Here is a 26,183-nt window from a genome sequence, read left to right on the forward strand (position 1 = left end):
GTTGATGTGTTGAAGGGCTGTATCAGTTTGGTCTTCATGTGATGATCAGGATCTCTGTGTTGTCAGAATCTAAAGTCAAACTTAGTAAGTTACACCAGTGAAGTTAGTTTAGTGAAGTCAGCAGGTCTGAATCTTTCTGTGTAGCTCTGGAAAGAGACGTGGCAGCAGATGATACAGCAGCAGCTAAAGTTGAACTCTGCTGACTGATGATCTGATGCTTTGATCCATCAGTTTATACTGAGAGTGAACTTTACACAGGATGTTATTGTGTTCCAGCTGCTGGAGGAGAACATCGCCTGTTTTGTGAAGAACGAGCTGAAGAAAATGAAAAGGAGTCTGAGTCCAGATTACCCACAATTCATGAAGAATGAGGATGATGAGGTGGATGAAGACCAGAGGAGGAGCAGAGAGGCATTTCTGAAGATCACAGTGAACTTCTTGAGGAGGATGAAGCAGAAGGAGCTGGCTGACTTTCTGCAGAGCAGTAAGAGAATTTAACATGATGGATCAATTAGACATTTACTGGGAGAAATATGATCATATTCTTATTCCTTATGAGAAGAATACATAACCCTAGTAGTTAAAGTTTTTAATCTTTTTTTTGTGTTTGTTTATTCAGGAAGTCATGTTCGAGTGTGTCAGCATATACTCAAATCTGCCCTAAAGAAGAAGTTCCAGTGTGTGTTTGAGGGGATCTCTAAAGGAGGAAACCCAACCCTTCTGAATCAGATCTACACAGAGCTCTACATCACAGAGGGAGGGACTGGAGAGGTCAATGAGGAACATGAGGTCAGACAGATTGAAACAGCATCCAGGAAACAGGACAGAGCAGAAACAAGCATCAGACAAGAAGACATCTTTAAACCCCCACCTGGAAGAGACCAACCAATCAGAACAGTGATGACAAAGGGAGTGGCTGGCATTGGGAAAACCGTCTTAACACAGAAGTTCACTCTGGACTGGGCTGAAGACAAAGCCAACCAGGACATAGAGTTCACATTCCCCTTCACCTTCAGAGAGCTGAATGTGCTGAAAGAGAAGAAGTTCAGCTTGGTGGAACTTGTTCATCTCTTCTTCACTGAAACCAAAGAAGCAGGAATCTGCAGCTTTGATCACTTCCAGGTTGTGTTCATCTTTGACGGTCTGGATGAGTGTCGACTTCCTCTGGACTTCCACAACACTGAGGTCCTGACTGATCCTACAGAGTCCACCTCAGTGGACGTGCTGCTGACAAACCTCATCAGGGGGAAACTGCTTCCCTCTGCTCGCCTCTGGATAACCACACGACCTGCAGCAGCCAATCTGATCCCTCCTCAGTGTGTTGACATGGTGACAGAGGTCAGAGGGTTCAATGACCCCCAGAAGGAGGAGTACTTCAGGAAGAGGTTCAGACATGAGGAGCAGGCCAGCAGGATCATCTCCCACATCAAGACCTCACGAAGCCTCCACATCATGTGCCACATCCCAGTCTTCTGCTGGATCACTGCTACAGTTCTGGAGGAGGTGTTGAAGACCAGAGAGGGAGGAGAGCTGCCCAAGACCCTGACTGAGATGTACATCCACTTCCTGGTGGTTCAGTCCAAAGTGAAGAAGGTCAAGTACGATGGAGGAGCTGAGTCAGATCCACACTGGAGTCCAGAGACCAGGAAGATGATTGAGTCTCTGGGAAAAGTGGCTTTTGAGCAGCTGCAGAAAGGAAACCTGATCTTCTGTGAATCAGACCTGACAGAGTGTGGCATCGATATCAGAGCAGCATCAGTTTACTCAGGAGTGTTCACACAGATCTTCAAAGAGGAGACAGGGCTGTACCAGGACAAGGTCTTCTGCTTCGTCCATCTGAGTGTTCAGGAGTTTCTGGCTGCTCTTCATGTCCATCTGACCTTCATCAACTCTGGAGTCAATCTGATGTCAGAAGAAAAAGCAACAACTTGGAGGTCTAAACTAATAAGGACAGGATCTAAACCAACACGTCTCTACCAGAGTGCTGTGGATGAGGCCTTACAGAGTCCAAATGGACACCTGGACTTGTTCCTCCGGTTCCTTCTGGGTCTTTCACTGCAGACCAACCAAACTCTCCTACGAGGCCTGGTGACACAGACAGGAAGTAGCTCAAAGACCAATCAGAAAACAGTCCAGTACATCAAGACAAAGATCAGTGAGAATGTGTCTCCAGAGAAAAGTATCAACCTGTTTCACTGTCTGAATGAACTGAATGATGGTTCTCTGGTGGAGGAGATCCAACAGTCCCTGAGATCAGGACGTCTCTCCACAGATAAACTGTCTCCTGCTCAATGGTCAGCTCTGGTCTTCATCTTACTGTCATCAGAAAAAGATCTGGACGTGTTTGACCTGAAGAAATACTCTGCTTCAGAGGAGGCTCTTCTGAGGCTGCTGCCAGTGGTCAAAGCCTCCAACAAAGTTCTGTGTGTGCAAATAAAGTCCATCTAGATCAACTGGATCTTATTGTAGTTTAGAGTCAAAAACATATTTCTTTAATAATTTATCTTATTTTGCTGATTCCTTCTCAGACTGAGCAGCTGTAACCTCTCAGACAGAAGCTGTGAAGCTCTGTCCTCAGTCCTCAGCTCCCAGTCCTCTAGTCTGAGAGATCTGGACCTGAGTAACAACAACCTGCAGGATTCAGGAGTGAAGCTGCTGTCTGCTGGACTGAAGAGTCCACACTGTGAGCTGGAAGCTCTCAGGTCAGAGTTCATGTTTGTGTGAATACTAAAACTGGATTTAGTTTTGTAGATTTTGGTTCGTAGTGGTGTCTTCTATGTTCACTGAGGATCATTTACTTTTTAAGGAGGTGGACACAACCTTTCTGCTGCTTTTGGCATCTGTCACAGTTGTGATGATGGAGTTCTCATTCAGGAAAATATTTAAGGGGCTCAAAGACACCAGAGGTTGAGTGGACTGCTGATATGATGCTCTGTGGATGAATGAACCTTCTAGCTTCGGGTCTAGAAATGGTTACAAACACACTTTGTAGTTGGGCGCCAGACAGGAGCTGGATGAAAAGACACTATTGTCCTGTCAGATTTGATTTCATTATTTAGGTGTGTGGGTAACCTAAAGAAAATTCACCAGCTAGCTGTTACTCCTACCTACAAAATAATATGTGGAGAAAATGTCAAGGCTAAGTCTAAATCAAAGGGGGTTTTAATACATAAATCAAATTGAGGTTCCTTTTAAAAAAAAAAAAAAAGCACCTGTAATGTGTAACCCAATATACACACTATAAATAAGAACCTGGACAGCTTTTCTTTGTTCCCCTCACTCTCACTCCTCTCTGTTGTTCTCCTTGCTGTTTGTCAGTAGCTTTTTCCTTCCACCAGTTCTCAGTTGCCACTCATTTGTTAACTTGCCAGTTTTTTGTTTTGTTTTTTTTTTGTTTGCTTGGTTTTTTTATTTTTATTTATTTTTTTCACTCACATTCCTTTCCCCCTCCCTTTCCTGTCAGGAGGTAAAGGGCTGTTCTGCTTTTTTGTTTTCTACCACAACCTATTGTTTGAACATAGAACAGAATCAATGCATCACTATACAGTGTTTGTGTTACTATGTCTTTACTTTAATGAGTATGTTTGTTCCGTTGTTGTTGTTGTTTATCTGAGTTTTAATCATAGTCACGTAAGGTTTGAAAAATATTATGTGAGGGGAAAAAACAAACAAAAAAACAAACAACCCTACCTCCCTGACGATGAAATAGGAGAACAAGACAAATTCCCTCCCCTAAAGCTATGACAGCTACTAAGACCGCTATTTGTAACATAAACAAGTAAAACAAAACTGCATGTGTAAAAATCTAAACAAAAAAACAAAAGTTGTTTAACCCTAATCACAATGCAGCACAGCCCAGCATGATCCAGAGCTGGGAGCAGGAGAGGAGTCACCCCAGTACAGGAGAACTTCCCTTTTAAAGAGGAGAACCAGCCAATCCCATCTCTGCACCTGAACAGGAAATGGGACACACACACAGAGTGGACTCCACCCTGTGAACAAGGAGGGCAGTCAGCAATATACATAAATGACCAAAGGCCATAACAGTTCTTTATAAGCCAGTAGGTTCTTCATTTTGGCTTCCTCCAAACATCAAGAGAACATTTATCTCTCTGCTTCTGGAAACATAATATTAATGTTGATATTAATTAACACCTGTCTAGAGAAGAAGAGAGCAGATCCATCAGTGTTTCCTGACTCTGTCCATCAGCTGTCAGTCAGTGATGCAGATCCAGCATAAAGACCTGCAGGGACTTCAGTCCTGTTCAGTCCAGATGTGCAGCAGCTGCTTCCTCTCAGCTCATGTTAACGTGTTGGAGTGAACACACTGAGCTGGAAACTCATTTCCACATTTCTCTGAGTCCACAGTGGAGATAAAGAGCTGAGTCATGAAGGTTCATCACTTTACTGATGATTTACTGAAGGTCCATTTAAACTGAGATGATGAGATGATCACAACAGTCCTCTGACTGATCTGATTGGCTGACTGTTTTCGTCTTTAGTCCAATCAGCTGCAGTGGTTTGGTTCCACACTAAGATAAGGATTGGCTCTAAGGGCTGGTCTGCTGGGGGAGCAGTTGCCCCGTTGCCCTCCTCTCTCTGCTGCAGGAAACATGTTTGCTCCGTCAGTCAGTTCAAGTTCTTTCAAGTGCTGTTTCATTTTCTCATTAAATCTTCTCACTGTTTGTATTTGACTGTTGTGAAGCTGCTTCCTGTTGGTTCAGCTGTTTGACTTTCATTTTCTCAACTTCTACTTTGTAAACGTTCAGCTCTGAACAGCTGATGAAACATTGAACACTTTCAAGCAGGAACTTTGTCTCCTAAAGTCACATCTTTTATTCTTTACTCAGGTTGAAGAGCTGCAGTTTGTCAGAGATCAGCTGTTCTTCTCTGGTCTCAACTCTGAAGTCCAACCCCTCCCATCTCAGAGAACTGGACCTGAGTTGGAACAACCTGAAGGATTCAGGACTGAAGGATCTGTGTGGTTTTCTGAAGAGTCCTCACTGTAGACTGGAGACTCTGAGGTCAGACTCATGTTTTATTTCTGCTCTCAGATTAATATGATGTTACAGTTGTGGTGACTCTGACCTGCAGACATCAGGCTGATATTATACTGATCCTCACTGAGGATCTTCATGCTGACGTCTGTTTTCTTCTTCTCTGGTTTAGTCCAGTCAGTGTGGCAGAGAAATGTTGAACTACAGATTTAAAACAAAAAAAAAAAACTTAAAAAAAAAATCCTTCAGTGTTTCAACGACAGGAATTGTTGCAAAAGTTGCTTAAAAGCGATATCACGTATTGCTTGAATAGCAAAAATAAAAGTGTCTCTAAAAGAAATGAGCAGTTAAACATTCTGCCTTTTTAAATTTTAAGCAAAGTGCCTTTTCAAATGTGTGTGGACCACAACTGCTACTCTGAGCAGCAAGCTATAAAATAAGTCATGTCAAGCTCAGTAAAAACCAAAATGAGTCAGAATCTTTGCCTGCAATGAGGACGGGGCCTGTTGAATCTGTCTTTCCTCCATTATTGTAGTTTCCTCCTTGTTTTGGTGCATGCGTATGTTCCAGAACCAGCTCCGTGGTGACGTCAGACAGCGTCTTTGTCAGCATTGTTTTATTTTTTAAATCGATTTTGGGACATTTTGAATCGATTCTGAATCATAGTAAATAAGAATTGTGATTCTTATATCAATAATTTTTTTTTTTTTCCCTTTGGGTACAGCACTAATATTCAGTGTCTTCCTGTTCCAACACGACTATAAAGTCATGTGACTCAAGCAGACTGAAAGATTCAGCATGTTAAACGTGGTCACTGCTGAATGAAGTGAAAATGTTCCAGATGTTGTGAATCATGTGTTGACTTGATGAAACATTGAACACTTTCAAGTAGGAACTTTGTCTCCTAAAGTCACATCTTTTGTTCTTTACTCAGGTTGATGAACTGCAGTTTGTCAGAGATCAGCTGTTCTTCTCTGGTCTCAGCTCTGAAGTCCAACCCCTCCCATCTCAGAAAACTGGACCTGAGTTGGAACAACCTGAATGTTTCAGACCTGAAAGATCTGTTTGATCTTGTGAAGAGTCCAGACTTCAGACTGGAGACTATGAGGTCAGTAGAGTTGGACTCATTTCATGTTCATTTCAGTGATATTGTTTAACTCTAACCCTCAGTCAAAATGAGAGAACAGAAACAGATTTCAGAATTAGACAGAAAGACGGAGAGAAAACAGTCAGCCAATCAGATCAGTCAGAGGACTGTTGTGATCATGTGACCATCAAATGAAGCAGATTCCAGCTGAAGAACTCAGAGATGTTCAGATTCTGGTCCTCGTCCATCAAACTGCCAGATCTGAGCTGAGACTGTTTGTTCTCTGATCAGGTTCATCTGTCACAGCTCTGAGATCAGTCTGACTGAAAGCTGCACATCACTGATCTTCTTTCATCACACTGTCACCATGTGGTCTTTCTGCAGACCAGAATCCTGTCTGCCTGTCTGCCTGTCTGTCTGTCTGTCTGTCTGTCTGTCTGTCTGTCTGTCTGCCTGTCTGCCTGTCTGTCAGAGTCTCTCAGTTTAAATGGACCTTCAGTAAATCATCAGTTAAGTGATGAACCTTCATGACTCAGCTCTTTATCTCCACTGTGGACTCAGAGAAATGTGCTGAGTCAGCAGACTTGAGGTCTGTGAGTTTCCAGCACAGTGTGTTCACTCCAACACGTTAACATGAGCTGAGAGGAAGCAGCTGCTGCACATCTGGACTGAACAGGACTGAAGTCCCTGCAGGTCTTTATGCTGGATCTGCATCACTGACTGACAGCTGATGGACAGAGTCAGGAAACACTGATGGATCTGCTCTCTTCTTCTCTACACAGGTGGAGGCGGTGAAGAGGAAGGTGTCTGCTGATGGAGGATCAGCTGCTTCCTGATGATCCAGATGTTGCAGCAGCAGCTTGTCCAGACTCTGGACCATGTTCCTGGGAGGTGGAGAGGAGAGCTTCATCCAGCAGAGACTGACAGAGGAATCAGAACTGGTCTGAGAACAGAGTCCAGTCCACCATGATCCCAGAGACTCCTCAACTCCTCTTCTCTGTTATTAGACAAATAAGTGGCATTGAATTGAAATAAAATCAAATCTGTTGGTTTGTTCCTCCTTATACTTGTAATGCTGTCAGATACATTACTGAGCTTTTGTTCAAAGACTTTACCGGCTTTCTCTCATCTAGCGCCGGTGGAAGCTTCATCCAGCAGAGACTGACAGAGGGCAGAACTCAACAGAGGACACTGCAGCAGCGTAGTTTATCTTCTGAAAGGACAGTTTTTTTAGTGTGCAAAATTGTTTTTGGGAGACAAACATCACATTCTGTTTTAATCTGAGTGTCTGTGTGTGTGTGTGTTTGTGTGGATGGTGATGTGGCCTGGGTGTGGGATACCTTGTTTATTTTTATATTTTAATGTGTAAAGTACTTTGTGAAACATTAGTTTGAAAAATGCTGTATAAATAAAGGTCAAATGATTAATTGATTTAATACAGTCCAATGATTTTCTGGCAGAGTCATGCAGGAGACTCTCAGCTCAGCTGAACTCAGACACTTCTTACTGTTGCCTTCCAACTTTAGTGCTCCGTGTCACAGACTGATCCATTTTCTGACGTTATAGTCCACACCAGGCTGCAGCCTCTCTGTGTGACACTTTGTTCATCATTATTTTCACACTTTAGTTCCTGCTTCTTTTCATTTAGGCTCCATGTAGGCTGTTCATGATGACTTTGTTTGTGTGTGGCTGTTTTCTTCTGAATGTGGGATCTCTGTCTGAATGAAAGTTTCACAATCACTGCCTCAGACTGCATTCAGAAGGAATTGTTGAAGTCATAGAAGCTGAAGAGTTGATGATCAGAGGCTGACAGCTAAAGGAAGCTAGAATGCACACTGCTCTCTGACAGAGTCGGCCTCCCTCCACATTTAGGAGGCTTTTTCACTTCTTACAACAGCTGACAAAGGGCTCATCTGGGATTTGAACCCCGGACCTGTCACACCCTGAGCCAGAATCATCCTGATTGTTCCTGGAATGGTTTGGTTAGTCAGAGTGTGTCTGTGTGTGTTCTTGTCTCTCTGAGTGGTTGGAAATGAAAATGGAGATCGGTAGAAGCAGATGACTCTGAGGAGGAATGAATGTTTCACTGACATCAACAACCGTTTACTGACCTCACAATGAGGCTGTGTGACGGCACTGGAGATCAAAGGCATTTCCTGTCCTTCATCTCTCTCCCACGCGACACCAACTCAAACGTCACTCGCATTAGATTCAGCTGGAGCGGCACATGCGCACGAAGAAGCTCACATTTGTCTCGCGAACGAATGAAGTGAAACACAAATCAGCTGTTATTAGACAAATAAGTGGCGTTAAATTGAACTAAAACCAAATCTGTTGGTTTGTTCCTCCTAATACTTATTAAAATGCGTCTTTTCCTGCTTTCGCTCATTTTTGCAATCACAGACTGAGCGAAGCTGAGCACCTCGTCCACTGTGTGTGTGTGTGTGTGCGCGCGCTCTTGATTTAAATGCTTTGTTGGATCTGTCTGTCTGTATCATGTCAGAAACTTTGAAACACTCTGAACTTCTTTAAAACACGCTGGATTTACTGATATGAAAGTGTCCAGCAGTCCATGATGGATTATTATAGAAAGATATCAGCTTTAGACACAGACGCTGCTGATGACTGGAGAATCGTGACGTCATGGTGAAACTCAATAAATAAGTATTGGTGGTTCAGTGGTAGAATTCTCGTAACTCTTTACCAACATCCAGATGTTAGAAACACAGTGCTGCTTGGAAAATACCCTGATAGACTCCAACACACTGTGACTTTGTGAAACAACCAGTGGAGCCCCCTGGTGGTCAGTAGAAGTGCAGCCCCTCTGAGCTGGTGGCAGACCAAGGCTTCAGTCTGCACACATCTTCCACATGTGATGGCACACACACTGTGTATTGTGGCAACATCCGTCCCCTCAGAGAGAATCTGCTCTTTAACCCTCCTGTCGTTTTCACCCCCCGCCCCTTACTTTAGTGTTCCTGCTCTGTTTTATACGGTGGCCGGTAAGTGCAAAACTAAATTACAAAGCGCCAAATACTTTTACAAAGCGTCAAACAAATTTGCATGTTGGGAAACATTTTTACATTTTATTCAACAAAATTACATAAGAAAAACACTTTTCCCATGGACAAAACAAACTTACAAATTAGAAAACAAATTTACATGTTGCGAAACAAATTTCCAAAAGAAATCTTCCGGAAGGGGAATGTACCAAATGCCGGAAGTGATCCAGAAGAAGATTGACTGTGAGCTCAAAATGTTTGTATCTTGTGTGCCGGGAAAACTTAGCAGGCATAGATTAAATAATGTTTTGTCCGTTTTGTGGAAACAACTTGAGCCAATTTACGTGGTTGTGTTTTCCGTGCGGACGATCTGTAGAATGTTTAACGTTGATGAACGGACCAGACGGAAGGAGCACGCGCACAGGAGACATCTAATAAACAGACGGAAAATGCTAAACAAGCTAAGTGTAGCATCGCGCTAACTAGCTGAAGCCGCTGTCAGACATGCAGTGAATTAAAGTGCACCGTTTCATTTTGCAGCCAATCGTTGTCTTCACGGAATAGCAACGCGTTTAGTTAGTATGCGTAGTTTTTATTTTTTATTTTTTTGTTGTTTTACGCTTTCAGTTACGCTAAATGCACAATTGTTGCTGATTGTTTTAGCTGCTGCTAACTTTCTGTTTTGATACGGAACTCCGTTCATTCCAGCAGAACAACCATGAACATCATATAAACAATTCATGGAGGACAGAAAGTCAAAGTCAAAAGAACTGTGGGCCGAAAGGAAACAGGTCCAGGTACGTGTGTGGATATATCTGTAAAATATGGAAGTAAATATGTGTGTGTGTGTGTGTGAAATGAATGATATCTTTTTGTTACTTTAGCAGATAAACATGGATTGATGGCGCCACATGGAGCTGATTTAAAAGCTCAGAGAGGGAAAACACTCCCATTATATACAGATCCGGAGGTAGCAGCACCTGATCTACTGAAGGATGATGGGAAGTTTACACGGTGCAAACATCAGCCTGCGGACTCTTAAAAGGATGATTCCTCTCCAAACGCCATCAGGTTGGAACTTCGTGGACCTGGACAACTGTTTGGCTATCGGACGATGTGGCAGGTACTCAGACAAAAGTCCAATCTTCGAGTGAAGAGAGATGATGTGATGAATGAGAGAGCACGCAGAAGGTTTCTAAGAAGAAGCTGCTACTCAATGGGAGCGAACTGTATGTGGCATGCAGATGGTTCTGATAAACTGGCTCTCTCAGGACGCATGGATGGATTTTTTCACCTAAAGTGCTGTGGCTCCAATGTGGACCGACAAATAACAAGAAGCCAACAGTGATCGCTGAGAATCTCCTCTCATGAGACTGAGGACTGATTGTGGCACGGAGAATGGCATTATGGCTGCCATTCAGTCTCCCCTACGCCTCCATCATGATGACTGCTGCTCTGGGCCGTCCAGCCACATGTATGGCTCATCCATGAATAAGCAGCGTGTTGAATCCTGGTGGGCCATATTTAGAAGGGGAAGGTAAGTGGCCTTCATGAAGTCATTTTATTATGACTGACCTTTCATTTGATTTTTATCTTTATGTTCTATCTCAGATTAACTCCTCTAAACATATATAATAACTGAGGCTGGGACTTTAACACGTTAATTTCAAAGCCTTTAATTAATTAGATGTTTTTTAATGGAGTCCCACTTCTACTAATAATATATATTTACTTCCGATTCTATCCATTTCTACAGGTCTCAGTTCTGAATGGAGTTGTTTGCTGGATACTTCAACGGGAGCCATGAGCATCAGTGCCTTCTGAGATGTTGCTATGGTGATGTTGGATGAGTGTGTGAGACTGTGGAACAGTCACAGGATTCACACTTCCAGAACAGCGTCATGTCCAATGAACTGTACTGCTGACCACACAGGTAATATTGGTGATGGATTGATGTTTCCATGTTTGTTTTATTTATTTATTGCTAAAATGTAAATAAATGCTATTTATTGTATCTAACACAGATTTGGCTCCACAGACTGGATTTGAGATTGAACCAGCTGATTTGGATGCTGTTCCAGAGGCGAGCCTGTCAATAGCTCCATGTGGGGACTCAAACATGCAGGAGGACTTTGACTTTGTTATGGAGCACAAACAACTACAGAAGCCAGAGAACTGGGAGTCTGCAACAGAACTGTACATGAAGCTGAAAGAAACTGCTCAGCTGTGAGTCAGTGACAAAGGGAATTTTCCCTTCCTGCATTATCAAGTGCTTACTCATTGGGGTTTCTGTCCTATTTCTTTTTTTTTATTTTTTTATTTTTTAAATTAATTATTTTTTTTAATATACATGTCAAGAGCCATGAGATGACTGTGCTGTGATTTGGTATTAGACAAGTAACCCAGAATTTAATCAAATATTGCCATGACTGAAAAACATGCAATTTTTCTGTTTTAAAATAGTTTGGAAAAAACTCATAACCAATCTATCACAGATGCAATCAGAAGGAAATATTTGTAATTTTTTTATTGTTTGTCAACATAACATTTGCATTCCCATTGTTTCATTTCTTCAGATGAACAGGTACCAGAATCATTTGGAAACATAACAAGGAAAAGTGAATGACAAGCTATGAAATCTGATTTGGAGTGGTGGAACACTGCAGTCTGTCTGAACACCAAGTGTCACAGCTTCATTTGTTCTGAGTTTGAAATCAATTGATAAAAATTATAGCAAAGTAATGAGTCCTATATTTTTGTAAGTATGGAATACAAAACTTCTTGAAATAATTAGTTTTGTCTGAAACTTAACAGTGAAAATCTTAACTGTGAGGGAAAGTCCATGTGACTTCAACACAGTGTGTGAATCTAGGAGTGCTAATTTCAATGTGTTTGAACATGTATTGGGAACTGGGAATGGAGAGTCATCCAGGAACTCTATTCTTGGCGATGGTTCCAATCCGGACGGGGGAGGTGAAGTCAGCCCAGCTGCAAACATCAAAACATCCTCCAGAGACACAGCAGCCTGACCTTCTGCAAAGAAAAACCTTCAGTTACATCTTGGCAATGTATTTTCTCAAATTATATTAAAAAAAAAACTGATTTACAAACCTTCACAATAAAAGACACAGTCCGCCCAGTAGCCCAAAGTTTGACTTTCTTTAAGTCTCCTGTTACTTCCTGATGGACTGAGGTCAGGTTTGAAGAGTCTCAAGTTCCAGACCAGTGAGTGGCTTTTCAGAGTGGCACAGGACAGGGGCCAGCAAAGTAGGCTGTTGCTGCAGTGCAGTCAGAAACTGAAGAGCTGAAAGACCATCTTTGAATCTAAAAAGTCACCACAAACATTGTTTCACATTTAAATGACCTAAAGAAACTTCAATGTTTTCTAAAATGACTATCCACCCAAACATATAGAAATGAGTAAAAATGGTTGTGTTGAACATCACTGATTTAAAGAAGAACTCTGTGTCTTGCTTTGCACTTGGCAGGGTAATTGTTACTCTACAGACTGCAAGAATTACGCACACAAACACAAGACTGGAATGACATGAGCACCTTTTGATTGGCATAAGACAGAGGAAGGGGAGACAGACATCACACAGCAATTATACTAAACTAAGGCACACATTCTGACACACTGACTCAGAGCTAAAGAATATACATTCTTAATAAACCACAGAGGGGGATGATGAGGCATTTCAAACTAAAATATCTGAAACACAAAAAAATAAAAATCACATCTTCATTACAAATATGATCTTACCTGTCAATTACAGATGGGTTGCAGTCAATAATGTACCATCAGAGGGAGTCTGACAGGATTTCTTTCTTTTCTTCAACAGTAGCAACACGTCTCAGACAGCCTGCTGTCTGTAACATTGTGCCGAGTCTCATGATGCATTCTCACAGAGCATCCACTGAAGAAACATTCTCAATCTGAGATGAAACAACACGTTTTTGAAAAATAGTTCAAGCAAAGCGTGTCATGTGGTATATAAAGTAAATGATCATTAACCATTAGTGTTGTTTACATCTAACCCTGTTCATACCATTTGCATTGTACACCAAGAACTGATGTCCTTCTGGTCCATCAGAAATGAGCCGGTCTTTCAGATGTTTCATCAGTAGAGTTAAAAACTCTCGTCTCGGCCCACCTGTGTCAATTCCTTCTTCCAAAACAGCATCATCTGTGAATTTTACCAGCATGTCACAGGTTTCAGAATATGTTGAACATCTTACAAATGCAAATATCTTTCCCATGTAATCAATAAAGTAAAATTAAAATTAAGTGAGTCGCTGTTGTTTTTTTACTTACCCGTAGTAAGTACTCCTGACTGGATTTGTTTCAGGTGGATCCAGATCCTCGGTGTCAGATATTACTGTCTGAAAAACAAATGGAAATGTCTGAAACAACACACTGAAAGCAAAGAACATCAGGCTGCCATAATCTGCCTTAATACCTGTCCAGGCTGAGCTGTGGATGAATCTCTGAAACATGATAAAATTGATAAACTGATGAACTTTATGATACAGAGTATAACAGAGCTTTGAGTAACATTTAGAGGTAGAGAGGAACCATAAGATTTATAAATAAGAGATTATTTTGTTATAAATTATATCACACGTATGGTATTTTCTACCTCATGTTCATCACAATCACATCAACAACTTAAAGACAAATTACCTCTTTTGTAAAAACTAATACCTACCCTTTATCTTCAGGTTTGCGTTGTAGAGAAATGTGTTTTTTTGGTTCAAAAACCTGAGAAGAAAAGCACACAATTGTCAGCAACTTTAAACAGCTTCCATTATTGTTCCCTCACCACATACAGTATATATCAATGGTGAAAGGTTATCAGGGTGTCTGATTGGAATAGTAAATGCCAAATAATCAAGACTTGATTCTTAGACTTTATGCTTGAAACCAAATGCATATTCTATCAATAAATAAATAAAAAAACTGAAAGTACAAAATGTAAAAATGAACGTACCACAGTGTCAGCTGCATTGAATTCAGCTGTGCTCCTCGATGTGATGACAATTTCAGAATCAGAGTCTGATGTATCAACCTCTGTAGTAAAAACAAACAACACATTATTAATTATGCGACATCAGAGTAAATAAATATGTAAAAATATTGAATGAAGAGATCCACAAACCTCCTCTAAAGTGTGTTTCTAGGCAAATGAAAAAAGTGCCTTTCCTATTTCTTTTTTATATTCTGCCAGTTTGAATGGGCTTTCTGACCCAGGCACATGGAGCACCTCTGAACAGTCTGGATACAAAAGAAGGTCTGCTCCTTCATCCATCTTCTTGTTAAATGTTCTCATTTCTTGGACAGCTTGCTTCAGTAGATCAGGTGCTGCTACCTCCGGATCTGTATATAATGGGAGTGTTTTCCCTCTCTGAGCTTTTAAATCAGCTCCATGTGGCGCCATCAATCCATGTTTATCTGCTAAAATAACACAAAGATATCATTCATTTCACACACACACATATTGACTTCCATATTTTACAGATATATCCACACACGTACCTGGACCTGTTTCCATTCGGCCCACAGTTCTTTTGACTTTGACTTTCTGTCCTCCATGAATTGTTTATATGATGTTCATGGTTGTTCTGCTGGAATGAACGGAGTTCCGTATCAAAACAGAAAGTTAGCAGCAGCTAAAACAATCAGCAACAATTGTGCATTTAGCATAAATATACGCCTAAAATAAAATAAATAAATAAAAACTAGCGACGCATACTAACTAAACGCGTTGCTATTCCGTGAAGACAACGATTGGCTACAAAATGAAACGGTGCACTTTAATTCACTGCATGTCTGACAGCGGCTTCAGCTAGTTAGCGCGATGCTACACTTAGCTTGTTTAGCATTTTCCGGCTGTTTATTAGATGTCTCCTGTGCGCGTGCTCCTTCCGTCTGGTCCGTTCATCAACGTTAAACATTCTACAGATCGTCCGCACGGAAAACACAACCGCGTAAATTGGCTCAAGTTGTTTCCACAAAACGACCAAAACATCATTTACTCCATGCTGCCACAAACTTTCACTCTGCAAAGTTTTCCCGCCACACAAACCGATACAAACTTTTTGAGCTCACAGTCAATCTTCTTCTGGATCACTTCCGGCATTTGGTACATTCCCCTTCCGGAAGATTCTGTCGTTTGGAAATTTGTTTCGGGATTTGTAAAAGTGTTCTGCCACTTTTAAATTTGTCTTTTAAAATATACATTTATTTTGTCTGTGGTAAGAGTGTTTTTATTGTGTAATTTTGTTTAATAAAAGATAAAAATGTTTCCCAACATGTACATTTGTTTTGCACTTAGTAATTTTGTTTTGCACTTACCAGCCACCGTAGTTTCTGAGTTGATCCAACTAACTCAGATCTGCTGTTCTGTCTTTACATGAGACAGGCACGAAGTTGGACTTTCTAAAGCCAAGAGAATCCGGTTGGTTTTCAAAATAAAACTGCTGTCTGCGAGCAGGACGCCGCTGAGCAGAGAGAGTTAACTTCTGTCACTGAGCTATTAAAGCAAAATGCACGTGCTCTCCCCGTCGGGGAATCGAACCCCGGTCTTCCACGTGACAGGCGGAGATACTGTCCACTATACTAACAAGGAGCTGGAAAGCGAAAAATCATGTGATATAACGTCACTTCCTTCGTGGAAAAACAACTGGAGAATAAGTTCTTTCCTCCCAGTTTCTATCCAGAATCATCATCAGCACAGCTTCTGTCAGGAACATCTGTTTGTTGCTGACAACATCTGGATTACAGATGACACATCAGACTGATATTATCTGTGTCATGGTGTTCAGAGATTTCAGCAGCTCACATCCAACACAGAGACTCTGAGCAGGCCCACCTGGTCTTAGACCCAGACCCAGACCCAGACCTAAATCCAAACCCAGGAGACAGAGGTTGAGTGAGTCAGTGAGGAAGAAGCTGCTCGTTCTCCTTCAACAGTTTGATCTGAGGAAAAGTCACTTCCTCTTTTCAGGAATCAACTTCTACCATCTGTCCACTAGATGGAGATAACTGAGCATCAACTTAAAAACCCTCCGTTCTTCCACGTGTGAACTATAATACCAGTGAATTAAACAAAGACCGTCCCTGGGTGGGCTCGAACCACCATCCTTTCAGTTAACAGCCGAACGCGCTGACCGATTGCGCCACAGAGACATGATGACCAGTTCCTGTTACAGCCTGCTGTTCCAGCTGGAATTATCCTAAATGTTGCTCCCTTTGTGTCTCACAGAGATCCTGCCTGTTTGGGAGAGCGTTACATTAAAGATTTAAAGGTCCCTGTTTCAATCCTGGGTTTCAGCAGCTGTTGTGGGTCCTTTTGTTCGCTCCCCCAAATGAGCTATTTCAGCACAGCACACAGTAGAAATGACTTCTCATTTTCCAGCCTGGATAGTTTCCTCCTCAACTGTTACCAAACTGTTACCTTAACAGGTGAAGGTTCATTCTGATGGAATGAACTGTTTCTACACAAGCTGCATGAATGTGACACAGAGCTCATGTTTAAAGTATTTTTCTTCAGTACTCTTATTGTGTATGGAGCTCTGACTGTTGACATAAGTGCAGGTGACCTAAATTCAGCAGCATCATCAATGTCCTCATCTCATCCAAAAGGCTTCATCAGACAGATCAGTGTTGAATGAGCTCAGAAACTATCTGGTTAGCTAATGCTGCCAGACCATGCAGAGGGTGTAGGTCAGCAGTAGAATGTGCACTTCCCATGTGTAAGTGTCTATCTACTACATCTTACATTATGAATAAGGCACTGCTGGGATTTGAACCCAGGATCTCCTGTTTACGAGACAGGCGCTTTGACCAGCTAAGCCACAGCACCACTCTGAGGTACATGCATATACAGAGGATCTGGTAATGGAAGTGTAATGTGTATACTGCAGTTGAGGTTGATGGTAAAGAGGTTTGTTTTAATGTAGGACTCTGCATCTACCTGAACCTGTTTGACTGCAGATGTGCATTTTCATTTGGACCCCAGGAAGAGTAGCTGCTGCCTCAGTGACAGCTAACGGGGATCCTAACAAGTGATAAACAATAAACAGCCGTTTCTAATCGTCATCAAAATGTATTCTTTAATTAAATGTTCCAGAGCTCAGGCTGTTGGTACACAAACAAAGAAAGGCATACTTGTGGATTCACAAGATTATATCAGGATCTGACCTTTTCCTGTTCCATCAGTAACCATCAAAGGAGATGCTGATTCTGTGTGGCGATTTTTTGGAGGATGTTTTGAGTTTCTAGCAGCCCGGCTAGCTCAGTCAGGAGAGCTTCCAGCACAGGTTCCAACTCTTTTTCCCAGAGTTCATTGAGGGAATTATACTGGAGATGACAAACCTGGAGGGGAAGTGTGTGTTTGGGGACATCTGGAGAGAATTGGACCTAGTAGACCTCCAAACCTACCTGGGTCTGAAAAGGCTGACTGTGATGTTTCTCATTTCAGCCCAGCTGGTGTTGGTATCATCTGTCACTGTAACTTTTGTTCACAGGGAGATGAAAAGTGCCTGACTTAGTGGATTAGTTTTCATTTACAACAAACAAACTGGCAGTGGTGGGATTCGAACCCACGCCTCCGAAGAGACTGGAGCCTTAATCCAGCGCCTTGGACCGCTCGGCCACACTACCACTGGGTGGATGTCTAAATTCATGCTGGATGTTCACCACCCACTTCTACAAAGTCCAACAGTGAAGGTTTCAAATCCAGTTCAGTCCAAATAGTTCCAGTTTTGTTGTTGCTTCTATCGGCCGAAATCAAAGGTATCTGGCAGGACTCATTTGCACACAGCACATTCAGGATATTAATGTGACAGTTCATTATATGCTAAAGAAACCTTGTTCAGACTCATGATGGTCAGCCACGTATGTTGGGGGTATTTTCAGATCCAAAATACATCCCTGTACATCAGAGTGGTGCTGTGGCTTAGTTGGTCAAAGCGCCTGTCTAGTAAACAGGAGATCCTGGGTTCAGTGTCTCATTGATAAAGTTTAAGGTTGTTGAGTTAAATTCATAACAGTTTCATTAAAAGGACACAGCACTCTCTCTGACCAGTCACTTAACTGCACAGTCTTCATGTCTCCCAGCAGTTCCTTGTTGCTAAAGTCAGATGTTGTAGAAAGAAAGTACTTCTGGGTTTTCATCAGCTGTAGGTTACAACGATCAATATTATAGATATGACAGACAGAGTTCTCTATGTTTTCCTGTTAATCAGTGCTGCTGATAATCTCATGTAGTGTGTATAAACAGCAGAGGATGGTTTCGATCCATCGACCTCTGGGTTATGGGCCCAGCACGCTTCCACTGCGCCACTCTGCTCACTATGTTCAGTTTGCAGTGTCCTCTGGAGTTTTGTGTAATTTCTAACCACCACATCCACTTTCTCTCTCTTCCACCTGCAGTCTATCTAATAACGGCTCCACTGGTTGGAAAATGAAGTCAGAGTGTGTTGAAGTCTATGGGGTTTCATACAGACAGAGAGGAGAGAGAGAAGAAATCAAGTTTTGAGAGGTTGCATGTGGCCAGTATGGGGCTTGAACCCACCAACTTGGCGTAAACTGAACATAACTGGCCAGTTACCAGGGTCATGGACACTGTGGTCTTAGAATGTGTTAAACAATGTGTGTTGTTGTGGGTGTGTATCTACTGCAACAGACCAACTGTAGCTGAATAGATAGAACGGTTTCATCCTCCTCCTGGTCTGTAGACCAGTTGGGCACCATTGGCATGAGATCTACAGGATCTCAAGTTAAATTGTTAAACTGCAATGGCCGGGAATCGAACCCGGGTCAACTGCTTGGAAGGCAGCTATGCTCACCACTATACCACCATTGCATGCAAAAATGGTGAGGATCCACTCCGAATGGACGCGAAATGGTACCGTTTGTTTGCGCTGTAAAAATTCTTATTTGTGCTGCTACGGTTTTATCGATGTTAGACATTTTAATTTCTGGTGATGAGGTCACACAGCCCCCCATGTTCTCCAAATGGACCCAAAGTGCAGTTGTCACCAAATTTATCAAACAGTAATGTCAGATGTCAGTAATGTAAGATGTTCAATCTTAAATAATTACATAGCCTATCGTAGCTCAAAGCTTTTGATCCAGTGAGACATTTATAAGCAGTTAGTTCCATTAGGCCACTGGGACAGATATTTAATATCTCCAAGAAGCGAAAATAGGTTAGGAAGGATACTAAATGTTGTAGTTTATGATCAATGCTCAGAAAACGTTTGACTACATTTTAAATGCCATAAATGTCCTGCTGTCAATGGCTCGTTGGTCTAGGGGTATGATTCTCGCTTCGGGTGCGAGAGGTCTGACTGGAACTTTTCCTGTTGCAGCCTGCTATTCCTGCTAGAATTATCCTAAATATCTGCCTTTAAGGACATCGTGAACTAGCAGACAATTGGTCACCTGCCAAGATAAAAATATATATAATCACGCTGTGCACGTGCAAATGAAGATCATTATATGCATCATAATCATGGACCAGTAAAGATGGTGACAGATAGAACATCATGTTATGTCAGCACCACAAAAGTAGTACAAAGCAGTACCAAGATGTACAGAGGATCTGAAAATATTGTAAAGTAAGTGGGTGACCATCATCTAACCCTCCTACCAAAGTTTGTCTCCTGTGAAAAGCAGTCAATCACCAATATCCCTTCTCCTCAGCACAGCATGAGCCACAAAACTACCATTGATCTTGCTTCAGTTGCCAAGATACTGCAACTAACAACCAGACAGCAAACCTCACACAGCTCCATAGTGGAACGGTTAGCACCCTTATTGACTGAAAGGCAACAGATGGGCTCGTCCGGGATTTGAACCCGGGATCTCTCGCACCCTAAGCGAGAATCATACCCCTAGACCAACGAGCCATGCTGTCTGCAGCGTTCATGACAAAAAAGTGGGAGGAGTCTTTGATCCCTTTGATGTCATTAGAACCTTTGTGACATCACAGAATCAGCATCTCCTTTGATGGTTACTGATGGAACATTTGTGGCGTTTTTTTTTTTTTTTTCATTATTTACACACAGCACATTCATGTGACAGTTAATGTGACAGTTTATTATATGCTAAAGAAACTTTGGTAATGATGGTCAGCCACGTACGTTGGGGGTATTTTCAGATCCAAAATACATCCCTGTACATCAGAGTGGTGCTGCTACGGAGTGTTGCATCAGTGGCCACCATCACTTCAAGTAACCCAAATGGGAAAGATCCTTATTGACAGCATTGTTGCGCTTTGCTACATCTGAACTAAAGATACAAATAAAATAATCTAAATTGGCTTTTATTTTGAAATGCTTGTATGGTGCGACTGCTCTTGTTCTTTCTGCAGCTCAAAGCATCAAGGAGTTGAAACGCAGCATAATGATAACAATCAACAACCCACCATCGATATGTTGTGATGGTGTGAACAACATGTGAGCAGGAGAGCAGCTGCTTAAGTTTATGATGTGTTCAGGAAACAGTCAAAGCTCCATACACAACAACAGTCCTGTTTACCAAAAGGCTCCAAAGTCCACTCAGGGACCTGCTGTGTTTAGTTCACTTGTTGCTGTAATCTCCTCCAAAGAGCTGAAGTCTTGTGGACATCGATCCCACTACCTCTCACATGCTAAGCAAGCGCGCGACCATTTGAGCTAAGTGTGATGCACAGTGTGATTATATATAGTGAAAGTATCTCCAGGAGTAAAATGATTAAATCACGACCTCAATCTCAATTGACAATCTCTGTATTATATCAGAGGCCCTTTGCGGTACATATACTTATCTTTATTAGCATTAGTATCTGTATACACACACACACACAAGCACACACACCACGTTTTCCAGCCCTCATGGTTCTTGGGGAATCCATACATGTGGAAACCCTTCTCGGACTGATTGGAGCATCCAAACGCTGCACTCCTACATTAAAACAAACCACTTTACCATCAACCTCAGCTGCAGTATACACATTACAGTTCCATCACCAGATCCTCTGCATATACATGTACTTCAGAGTGGTGCTGTGGCTTAGCTGGTCAAAGCACCTGTCTTATAAACAGGAGATCCTGGGTTCAAATCCCAGCAGTGCCTTCGGCATAATGTTATAGATATAACAAACACAGCTTTAGTTAATAATGAGATTTTAGTGGTTTAAACCTCAAATCCTTGAACACTGTCTGGTTAACATGTTTCGGTGATATTAGACTTCGATGGACCATTTCACCGCACTGGACCATTTTTGCAGAATCAACAACTAATAACTCCACAACGAGACTGTGTGACATCACTGGAGATCAAAGGCATTTCCTGCCTTTCATTGATGCCCCACGCGACACAGATGGATACGTCACACTCTCACGTTCGCTTCAAATGAATGAGCGCATGCAGTTTCTGTAGTGTAGTGACCATCATGACTCTTAACAAAGTTTGTCTCCTGTTAAAAAAGGGCAATGACCACATTTCACATCTGTCTGAGTTCTCAGACACTCAGAGTTCTCAGAACTCAGACAGACTAAAGCCAGCTGAACACCGACGAGGATGGGATTCCAACCCACGCGTGCAGAGCACAATGGATTAGCAGTCCATTGCCTTAACCACTCGGCCACCTCGTCATGAACCCAAAGGTACATGTGATGACAAAAAAACAGGCATTGGGAAGAAGCTGCAGCACCTGAACAGGGACTTGAACCCTGGATCCTCAGATTAAAAGTCTGATGCTCTTCAGTAAGATCTGACTTCATTTTCCAAGATGCCCCCTCGTGGTCATTTGATACACTGCAGGTGGAAATCTCAGTACTTTTTAACCACCACAGCCGCTTTGACAGAAAGTGGATGTGGTGGTTAAAAATTACACAAAACTCCAGAGGACATTGCAACTTGAACATAGTGAGCAGAGTGGCGCAGTGGAAGCGTGCTGGGCCCATAACCCAGAGGTCGATGGATCGAAACCATCCTCTGCTGTTTATACACACTGGATGTCCCATCATGAGACATGAGTTTATCAGCAGCACTGATTAACAGGAAAACACAGAGAATGTTGTCTATCATATCTATAATACTGAGAGTTGAGCAGCAGAGTGCTGCAGTGGCACTTCTGTTGTTGGCTACAAGACATCCTGCAGTGCTTCATTCTCAGTGGAGTTCCTGCTCATCACTTCCTTTATTACAGCTTTGTTCAGCAGAAGGAAATTTGGTGATTAACCGCTTTTCACGCTCAGAAAACTTTAGTAAGACTAATGACAGCCCGTCAGAAAGTTGCGTGCTGGGCCCATAACCCAGAGGTCGATGGATCGAAACCATCCTCTGCTAATGGCTTTTTAGCAACAGCTAGCTGTTCACGATCCAAAGTTTGTTGGATTTGAAGATGACATCATTACAATCATAAAAATGCCATACTGAAGCTGCACTAGCTGAAGAGGGAAGATCTTCAGTCTTGAAAACAAACTTCAGTATTAAGTTTTAGTTAGTTTTCCTTAGTTTTCCTTAGCAGTGGAAGTAAAGCAAATTTCAAATGTTGTTTTAGTGCTGAGTACCCAGTCTGCCTCCTTTGAACTATTCACTGCTTTTTTTCCCAAAGCTTAGCTTGCATGCCAGCCCAGGGGAATTAGCTCAAATGGTAGACCGCTCGCTTAGCATGTGAGAGGTTGTGGGGCTCATCTGCATAGCAGTGAAAATTAGTTCCAGTTTTGTTGTTGCTTCTGTCGGCAGAACTCTGGCATGACTATGTTTGTGTTTTGAGCTTCATTAACTTTTTGCAACAAGATACCAATCTTCCAAAAGCTCAATCAGCTGCTCCAGGTGAGGCTTGAACTCACAACCTCGGCATCACTCCGCAAGTTACTGTCTTATAAGTACCGCGCGCTGACCGATTGCGCCACTGGAGCCTGTGACTTGTTACTCCTGACACGTTCTGTGAAACAAACAGTAACACCCGAAATGGCTCAGTTGGGAGAATGTTGGACTGAAAATCTAAAGGTCCCTGTAAACAGCCCTTTTTTATGTGGACATGCACAGAGCCTGCTGAGGAAAGCCTGGGTCGACAAACCAAGTGGATAACGTCATGATACTCGTTATTTCTGGTTGGAGCTTTCAACTGTCGAGCCAGCTCACCCAAACAAATCTCTGTTGAGATACTCGTAAGATACTCTTCTGCTCTCATCGTAAAAATTGTCTAAGTTTTAAACAAGATAAGTTGTGGAGATGCCGGGGATTGAACCCGGGGCCTCATACATGCAAAGCATGCGCTCTCCCACTGAGCTACATCCCCTGGATGGTGGGGTAGCTTTAGCAGTTTTTTTCCCCAGACTATAGGAAGAAGAGGAGCCAGCGATCCTGCCTCTCACAAAATGTTAATGAAATATACCAAACTTAACTGATGAAGTAACATCATGTTCTATCTGTCACCAACTTTACTGGTCCATGATTATGATGCATATACGGCTTTTTATTTGCACGTGCACAGCGTGATTATATATATTTTTATCTTGGCAGGTGACCGATTGTCTGCTAGTTTGTTCGCACGACTTTGGCAGCTGTGAAAGTATGTGAAGTTCAGTCCACAAAATGGTTGTATCAAATCTTCATCAAGTTAGAGCGTTGTGCTAATAACACCACATACATGGATTTGTGACGAATGTGGGCATCGATCCAGCTACCTCTCACATCCGTCTCAAGGGCTTGTTGGTTTAGGGGTATGATTCTTGCTTCGGGTGCGAGAGGTCCTGCGTTCAAATCCCGGACGAGCCCTTCACATAATGTGTCCAATAATCTGCACCCCTGTTCAACTACTGTAAGTGTAGCATTAGGCAGAATGTTAGGTATCTACAATTAAGGAAGGAAAGTCTAACACAAAGAAAAAAGGCAAGCTTGTGGGTTCACAAGATTATATCAGGGTCTGCCCTTTTCCTGTTTCATCAGTAACCATCAAAGGAGATGCTGATTCTGTGATGTCACAAAGGTTCTAATGACATCAAAGAGATCAAAGACTCCTCCCATTTTTTTCTCATGACCTCCACAATAGAGTGCACTCTGTTAATGAAGCTCCAAAGACAAACGTAGTGTGTCACTTCCTTGAAGGTTTGAATGATGTGTGAGTCTGAAGAGCTGCTGCCTTTGATCCATGTAACAGTGTATCTTTGAGAAGTTAGACAATGTGAGACATGTGGCATTATTGCAGTGAAACAGGTGAAGTTACGTAGTAGTGTGGCCGAGCGGTCCAAGGTGCTGGATTTAGGTTCCAGTCTCTTCAGAGGCATGGGTTTGACTCCCAACACTGCCAGTTGTCCAAGCTGTGCGGTACAATCATGAAGAGTTTAGTTAAATCTAAAACTGTTATGAATGACAGATTTAGAGTCCAGAGTGCTCATGATGACACCATGGAACCACATGTAGCTGTGTGAAGTTTGATGTCTGTGTTACTTGAAGTATCCTGACAAGACACTTGTCACAGTGAAGACACCAGCTGAAGCTGTAACATAATCTTCGATCAGTGTTAACAGTGTGGCCTTTGTGTCCTTTTAATTAAATTCAGCGACTGTTCCTGGACTTAATGGAGACTTTTGTGGAGGAACTGACAGGAAAGCGCACATCACTCTGCAGCTATCAACAGCAGATGCTGCAGTGAGCCCCGTCCCAAAGCCCTCACCTGTTCAGTCTATTTATGAAACATTTCAGAAGTCTCAGTCTGACCCCTGTGGTTCATACTTTACAGTATGTTTTCAGTCAGACCTGCTGATCTGCAGTGATGGGCTGTGTGTGTTTATGGGGGGTGTAGCTCAGTGGTAGAGCATTTGACTGCAGATCAAGAGGTCCCCAGTTCAAATCTGGGTGCCCCCTGCCACCACCATGAAACTACATGCTTTCATACGCAATCTCAATGAAAAATCTTGCCTTTGTCTTTTTCTGTTTGTTCCCAATAGTGCCCATTAGTTTAAAATATAGAAAACCTAAAGTAGGATTTGATTCCATAACAGCAGGACAAAGTGTGTCATTAATCTTCTGGATTCTACAGACTGAGTTCATGTTCTGATAGATTTATTTTACAGCTGTAGTAACAATAAATCTCCAGCAGGTGGAAGTATTGCTGCTCAGATGTCATGTACACTGTTGGACACACAATACTCACATTAAACTGATGTTTCTACATGAATGCATCACTGATTCTAAAACCATAAACTGAACATGAACACTCTGTACACTCTGCGTTACACACATGAAGACAACATCATGTGTTTAAGGTGATGTTGAGCTGAACAGGACTTGTATTGAACACACAGAGGGAGTGCACCGTTCCTGGAGATACTGCAATACCAGGTCGATGCGTGGAGTGGACGGAGCAAGCCCCTATTCCATCTCCCTGTTCCAAAAATCTATTTAATATATGGTCCCCGGGTAGGGGACGTATCAGATATTAAACTGATAAGAACAGATACTACACTTGATCTTAGCCAAAAGGCCGAGAAGCGATACCGCTCAGCTGTCGGAGGTAACGGAGTGTTTCTCCGCACCGACCCGCTCAGTGAGGGGTCAGAGTCGGCTTCAGTAACAACATCACTCCGAGAGAGAGACACAAACAGAAGACATGAAGAAACGAAGGAGGGATCAGAAAACAACCACAGACATGTTATTTTCACAAAGTTACGTTGTAGAGCAAAGAAAACGTCTCTTCTTGGTCACCTGTAAAACTTCATATCTATGTCAATTTACCAGCTGAATATTATTGTGAAAACATCAGTTTGTCCTCTCATGTGATTGGCCTCATGGTGTGTCCATCAAAATAACCCCCCTGTCTGCACGGATTCTCTGAAGATTCGGCTCTCCTCGACTCGACTCGACTTTTTTCGACCGAAAGAGAGAATAATAAAATGAAAGAATATCTTTGTTATCCACAGAATAAAAGCACAAATGACTGAACATCCAGATATTTAAAATTGCATTCAAAGTTATTTTAATCCAGCATTACTGCCATCATTTTATCTTAACATAAAGTCCGTTATGTCCGTTTCATGCTAACATACAATAGAAAACTCCATAGACCAGCTAACGGGATTAGCATCCGTACCGCG

The 26,183-nt window shown here is 42.2% G+C and overlaps 1 protein-coding gene, 1 long non-coding RNA gene and 14 other non-coding genes across 16 annotated transcripts in view; 4 read left to right on the forward strand and 12 right to left on the reverse strand.

The window, feature by feature from the left end:
- Window positions 1-26,183, reverse strand: part of LOC115057438 (NLR family CARD domain-containing protein 3-like) — a 217,258-nt gene that overhangs the window by 65,198 nt on the left and 125,877 nt on the right. The window lies entirely within an intron of this gene.
- LOC115053175 (uncharacterized) lies at window positions 4,999-6,928 on the forward strand. The gene is made up of 3 exons (XR_003841424.1): window positions 4,999-5,024; window positions 5,932-6,105; window positions 6,867-6,928. It is a non-coding gene; the product is annotated as an uncharacterized LOC115053175 (long non-coding RNA).
- On the reverse strand, window positions 15,644-15,715 carry trnad-guc (transfer RNA aspartic acid (anticodon GUC)). The gene has a single exon. It is a non-coding gene; the product is annotated as a tRNA-Asp (tRNA).
- trnan-guu (transfer RNA asparagine (anticodon GUU)) lies at window positions 16,202-16,275 on the reverse strand. The gene has a single exon. It is a non-coding gene; the product is annotated as a tRNA-Asn (tRNA).
- On the reverse strand, window positions 16,878-16,951 carry trnat-cgu (transfer RNA threonine (anticodon CGU)). Its single transcript has one exon. It is a non-coding gene; the product is annotated as a tRNA-Thr (tRNA).
- trnal-aag (transfer RNA leucine (anticodon AAG)) lies at window positions 17,670-17,751 on the reverse strand. Its single transcript has one exon. It is a non-coding gene; the product is annotated as a tRNA-Leu (tRNA).
- trnam-cau (transfer RNA methionine (anticodon CAU)) lies at window positions 18,368-18,439 on the reverse strand. Its single transcript has one exon. It is a non-coding gene; the product is annotated as a tRNA-Met (tRNA).
- trnag-ucc (transfer RNA glycine (anticodon UCC)) lies at window positions 18,884-18,955 on the reverse strand. The gene has a single exon. It is a non-coding gene; the product is annotated as a tRNA-Gly (tRNA).
- Window positions 19,932-20,003, reverse strand: trnap-agg (transfer RNA proline (anticodon AGG)). Its single transcript has one exon. It is a non-coding gene; the product is annotated as a tRNA-Pro (tRNA).
- trnai-uau (transfer RNA isoleucine (anticodon UAU)) lies at window positions 21,137-21,210 on the forward strand. Its single transcript has one exon. It is a non-coding gene; the product is annotated as a tRNA-Ile (tRNA).
- trnas-gcu (transfer RNA serine (anticodon GCU)) lies at window positions 21,650-21,731 on the reverse strand. Its single transcript has one exon. It is a non-coding gene; the product is annotated as a tRNA-Ser (tRNA).
- On the forward strand, window positions 22,009-22,080 carry trnam-cau (transfer RNA methionine (anticodon CAU)). The gene has a single exon. It is a non-coding gene; the product is annotated as a tRNA-Met (tRNA).
- On the reverse strand, window positions 22,910-23,003 carry trnai-uau (transfer RNA isoleucine (anticodon UAU)). The gene is made up of 2 exons: window positions 22,966-23,003; window positions 22,910-22,945 (listed from the first exon to the last, which is right to left on the reverse strand). It is a non-coding gene; the product is annotated as a tRNA-Ile (tRNA).
- Window positions 23,315-23,386, reverse strand: trnaa-ugc (transfer RNA alanine (anticodon UGC)). Its single transcript has one exon. It is a non-coding gene; the product is annotated as a tRNA-Ala (tRNA).
- trnac-gca (transfer RNA cysteine (anticodon GCA)) lies at window positions 24,883-24,954 on the forward strand. Its single transcript has one exon. It is a non-coding gene; the product is annotated as a tRNA-Cys (tRNA).
- Window positions 25,395-25,585, reverse strand: LOC115058416 (U2 spliceosomal RNA). Its single transcript, XR_003842083.1, has one exon. It is a non-coding gene; the product is annotated as a U2 spliceosomal RNA (small nuclear RNA).

The sequence above is a fragment of the Echeneis naucrates genome, chromosome 2 (genome assembly GCF_900963305.1).
Source record: "Echeneis naucrates chromosome 2, fEcheNa1.1, whole genome shotgun sequence".
NCBI lineage: Eukaryota > Metazoa > Chordata > Actinopteri > Carangiformes > Echeneidae > Echeneis > Echeneis naucrates.